A 5721-nucleotide genomic window follows, 5' to 3' on the forward strand; every position below is an offset into this window, starting at 1 on the left:
AGTCTCTGGATGGTCCATGTCAGTAGGATTCTTAACTTTATAAAATGCCAGTGCAGTCTCTACTGGTACCACATAGATCTCTGTTTGCTGAGGTCTGAAGTTGCACTGGAGACGGCCATGAACGTCAGCATTAAAGGTGACTTTACTGATCGATCCTTAACAGGCACCCCGTTTTCAATCTGGTCCGATGAGTGCCCGGCCACTGCTGATCCTCAAGTCCAGTAGTCTGGCAGTAGAGCCTATAGAGGGGCACCTCAGCATAGGAGGCCCCTAGCATGCCCACGGGGGCTGCGGCCACGTAGGTGAGCACCATCTTGTTCCTCCGACCGCCACTCGTCCTCCTGTGAGCACTGGAAAGGGTTGCTGCTTCTCAACCACCTTGATGGCTGCGCAGGCGTTGGGACTCTGGCCTGCGTTTGGGTGCTTCTGTGTCCCCAGGCTTCTCAGTCCATGCCCCGCGCCTCCGAGCTCATTCCACCCGGCCCTAAGAACCAGCTCTGCATTCACCACAATCCTCCCTGACCATCGGGGCTGACTCCAGCCCTGGCCACACAAAGTTACAAACCTCCATTCCAGACACCAGAGCCCTCCAATAACCACCCCACCCCCAAAAAGCAACCTTCAAAATTTTTAGGTTTAAAGTATTTTCATAATATTAATGCTTAACACTGTTCACAACTGAGGTGACCTATTGGTTTAAACAATTGTTTTCTTGCTTTTTTATGTTTTGTTTGTTTAAAAGTTTCAAGCCTACAATGTAAATTGGTTCCTATAGGTGCAGGATGCCACAGTTGGCAGCTCCAGGCACTAAGAGAATCAGGAAAGATTACCTCTATCTCACGATGTTCTGAAAATGTTTTTATTCTTTAAATGTGTTTGTGACTAGCTGAACTCCTCATTTTCTATTTGCCCAAAGTAGCAGGAAATCTGTCTGAGATCCCCATTCCCAGCAAGTTGAGTGGACCAAGACTGTGACTTCTCAGAGCTGGTGATGTGACATGAACTGCAGAGTCAGCTTCTTTTGTATCGCAGACAACTGGCTTTATAAGCAGAGATGACCTTGAACTCTTGATTCTCCTACCTCTGAGACCCCCACCCCACCCCAAACGTTGAGATTACAGTCATGTATAACCACTGGACAATTTCATGCTCTCTGCACTTGGGGATGAAGTGAATAAGAGCAGAAGTGCTGTTTCCCATCTCTTATTTTCCAACAGAAAATGTGATTTAGAAATAAATGGCACTTTAGGTAGCCACCATCTCATGCATTTTACAGATAGATTTCATTCCTCTCAGGACTGTTTGGCTCATTTTTCTTAACTGAATGAAGGACAGTTAACATTGAATTGAGTACATACTTTTCCAAACATTTTCAAGTACAAGGCCTGGTACATTTCTTGCTGTTAGTGTCATCATCTGTCAGTATAGTCAGGGCACAGAGCAGCTTTGGGGAGGAGAAAAATAGCAGGCTCTGCTGGCTTATGAGAGCCACTTTCTTTGTTATATTAGTCATGTAGAACTCCTTGGGATATGGAAGGACTGTTAAAACTTTTAGTTAATGTCTCTCATAGTACATTGACTCTGAATGTATTTGTCAAGTTTTGGTACAGAGCTACTACAATAGACAGCCTTGTCCAGTTCCAAGCCTAGGGTGCTACTTAGATGTTTTGCCACATGTGTTGAGGGATACCAGTAGTCTGTTGCTGCTGGTTAGAACTTATTTTCTCCTGATGTTGTACTTCAATTTATCACATGATGATGGTGACTGCTGCCAACTCCAAGACTAAAGAATCAAATCCATCATTTTAGGTATCTCCATTTTCCTGTCACCTGTGAGGCTCTGGATGCATAGTTTTATACTTGAGTGTTTGCCTAACTAGTTTAAACTCTCAAATAGCAAAAATTTGGCATGCTAGTTCATATCTTTGGGAGTTAACATCAGGAGGGCCAGAAGTTCAAAGACATCATCAGCTGCATAATAAGTCCAAGGTCAGCCTTAGTTACGTGACCCCCATCGAAAGCAAACACATGCAAGACTGAAATAGAATCAGTATACAGATCCAAGAATAGGAATGCACTGTTTCTGTATGTAGGATATTGACCACAGAACAGAAGGGAAGCCTGCCTCATTCCAGTACTGCTGCATGTGAAGTGAGTAGTGGCCACTGTCCAGAGAGGTTACCTTTGGGAACTGCTGTCCGGCCAGCAGATCACAGCCTGGGTTCTAGCCTGGAAAGGCATTTTGGAAACCTGGAAGAGAAGAGGGGCTAGGCGACGAGAGAAAGAAAGGTAGCTAAGTCAAACAGATTCTGTTCAAAGCTCAATTTTACTGTTCCGCATGCAGTTATGAAGCAGGGGAAGGGGGCCCGATTCCCGCCAAATAATCTCAGGGTCCAGTAGCAGGGTGACCACATATATGGCTCTGAACAGCAAAGCGGCAGGTTCCAGCAGTGGGCATGGCAGAACAATTGAGTGGGAAGCTCCACCCCTGAGCAAGCAGGTTTCAGTCTGGGGGAGGGGAGACTACATCTCCTCCCTGTTGTTAATTAAAAAAAAAAAAAAAAGGCTGGCCTGAGGCAAAAAATTTATCTATGCTCAATAGTTCTGCCTGAATTCTTAGGACTAAAGAGAAAGCCCGTCTCCGTAGGACTTCCTAACTATTCTTATAGAAAACTGTATCTGGATAAGACTGCCCTTTCTATCCTAGTAAACAAATAACAGAAAAGCCCTGAGCAGTAGGCTCTGACTTTATAATGCTAATTAGTGCTGAATAGGTAACTTCCTAGTTTAATTTTAAGTAGGGCGTTGGAACCCTGGCGAAGTTTGACTGAACAAATTTGAAATGCACTTTATTAAGAATAACACTGAGTTGATATCCCTCCGCATTTTTGGATGACAGGTGGGAAACAGGGAGGAGGGGTATGACCGGCTCAGTAGTACAAGGCCAATTGGCTTTTTTAGGGTGGGAGGCTGTGAAGGGCTTATCCTTCCAACACTATGGTCTCCAACCTTTCTCCCCCCGCCCCCCTATAATTAAGTTTAATAAGGCCATGCTTAACTGAGGTGATCAAATGATTTTCTCATCCATAGATGAGTGGGCTTTTAACCTTGGCTTGGGTGGACATTGACCCGATTTCTCCCGTGGGTGCAGACACGACCCACACCTGTGGCTCTTGGTATCCTTTGGGGGAGGGGAGGCAGAGCCTTAGATATTTTGGGGTTTTAGCTGGAATTAGATACCAACCTCTAACAAACCGGGTATATTGCACAGGGAACTCGGAAATGTTCAGGCTGGACCTCCCCCTGCAGTAATTCTCTGCACCAAGCGATACCCTTACTGTATTTGTATGATCACGAACGAGTATGCATAGTTCTGAGTACTGTGCAGCTCCTAAAGGAGAATTGTCAACCTCAGATTTAGCAGCAAGGCCTAGACAAGAATTATGTCATTAGTAACACCACGATTTGTGGCTGAAATAGGAGGTGGAAGTCATCCTTCTCATCTCTGTTATTCCCACAGCCTGAGGAACTAATGGGACCTTGCACTAACAGCAAGGGTGAAAAGCCAGAGGTCAGCTAAGGGACTAAGCCCGTCTATCAAAATAAAAACCAATCTCTTTTATTATTCGAAATATCTACTTTTCTAGCCCTCTTGGTAAACCTAAATTTCAATTTAGACTGAAGGCCACGTGCTGGAATGTCTTTGGAATGAAGATAGCAGTTGCCACCTGTGTGTTCTTGGGGGCAGGGGATGCACGCCCACTGGTCTGGCTGGAGAATGTTGATTAACCTGCTTGAAAAACACAAGATCTAGACAATGAGAAAGTAGGAAAGCAGATCTTCTTTTGGGGAAGTCCAGGTACTTTATTTAGTTGCAAATTGTAAAGCTAAGGATAGTCTCAGGCCTCCTGTCGGGGAGCTAGCTCAGAGAGTAGCAGGAAAACTGCTTCCTGGGAGCCTGAGTCCCCAAGCTGAATTTTAAGCAAAAGAGGAATTTTAGTCTTTAGAATGATACTTAGGAGAAGATTCAGAATCTGTGTTCATCTGACAAATTAATCTCTCTGGCAGCCACTGTGCTCCATCTTCATTCGTGAAAAAACACAAACTGAGCCCCTTCCCCAGAGTAGAACTGGATCTGGACCCTTCTATTCCTTAGTCAGCGGGTCCTTCTATTTTACCAATGTATAAGAATTAGAAGTAACTGGATGCCAGTGGCGATCCGCTGCAGACTGACCTTTAATATCAGTTTGCAAAAATTTTAGAACAAATAAAGTAAAGGCAAGATGATCCTTTGGTGACCTTGGGGGATATAGCTGCCCCTGTTCTGTCTTAAAAAGCCAATTCTTTAAGGTGTGATGAGCATGTTCAACTATTCTTTGTCCCATGGGGTTATAAGGAATTCTAGTTTTATGTTTGATACCGAATTCCTTACCGAATGAAATAAAATTTTTACTACAATAGGATGGCCCGTTATCTGTCTTAATACGTTTAGGCAATCCCATGGCATTAAAGGCTTGCAGGCAATGATCAATTACGTTTTTAGAAGCCTCTCCTGTATGCAGAGAAGGGATCTTCACGGCATATTGAAGTTAAATGTACCACAGGTCTCAAATAAGGGTACTGATTGTGCAACATATAAACTGTCAGTAAAGATATTAAAAGCCTCATGTACAGACTAAAAGATCTTTTGTACTGCTGTTAATTCGGCTAACTGAGCCGAAAGGCCAGGAGTCTCTATGATAACTTGTTGATTATAAATAAGATATCTAGCTCGCCCTTTAGAGGAGCCATCAGTAAAAATCAATAGAGCACTATATAAAGGCTGTAAGGAAGTCATTTTAGGAAATATCACATCATGTACATTTAAAAATTTTATCAACCTATCTTGGGGATAGTGCTGTCTATAGTTCCCTTAAAAGTCTGAACAATGATATCTGGCTCTTTGCTGAAATAAGTTAATGTCTGCCTTCTTCCAGTGATCATCATCTGTGCCACTGCTTTGTGATATGGCAAAATATTCCATTTAGGAGAAATCTTTGAGTGTATCCACATTATAGGAAATTTTTTGCTATAGCAGTTCCATAGGCACATGAGTCGTATTAAAAATTAACAGATGCAACGGCAAGGAGTAATCTATATAAGTGACAAATTGCTCTTCAATAGCTTTTTCCACTAGCTGTAAGGCCAGCAATCCTTCTGATGTTAGGGATCTAGGGGAAGTGGGGGGTGTGCTCTGAATTAACTTTGCTAGATAATTTAGAATATAGGAATCTCTAACATTGGACTGAATAATTAGACCAGTCTAAGACTGAGTTAGAATGACTGGTCACACTGAAGAAAAGAGAAAAATCATTATGACTCTATTAAATGACTAATTTTACTAAGTCTGAATATACAGTCTCTGATGTACTATTGCCATAAAGTTAAAAGGCTAGAAGCTAGTCTAAACTGGACAAATAACAATCAAGGATGGATCTAAAACATGAATTTAATTTAGTTTTTTAGTCATTTCAATCAGGACACTGAGTCAACTTACCTGCCTGCTTGTCACACAAATTAATATGCTTCTGCAGCGTTCTGTGGAGAGAACCTGTTTTTCCCTTTCCCAATAAGGTAGCTGTTTTAGGATCAATCTATAAGCCAATAAGTAGATCCTTTTAAGATACTATAAAGCATTTATTAAATTCTTGACATTTAAATCTCAAATTTTGAAAATAAAGG

The 5721-nt window shown here is 42.4% G+C and overlaps 1 pseudogene; it reads right to left on the bottom strand.

The window, feature by feature from the left end:
* Window positions 1–3: 3 nt before the first annotated feature.
* Window positions 4–597, bottom strand: LOC110289220 (annotated as a pseudogene).
* Between the last annotated feature and the right edge of the window lie 5124 nt (window positions 598–5721).

The sequence above is a fragment of the Mus caroli genome, unplaced genomic scaffold, assembly GCF_900094665.2.
Source record: "Mus caroli unplaced genomic scaffold, CAROLI_EIJ_v1.1 scaffold_15789_1, whole genome shotgun sequence".
Lineage (NCBI taxonomy): Eukaryota > Metazoa > Chordata > Mammalia > Rodentia > Muridae > Mus > Mus caroli.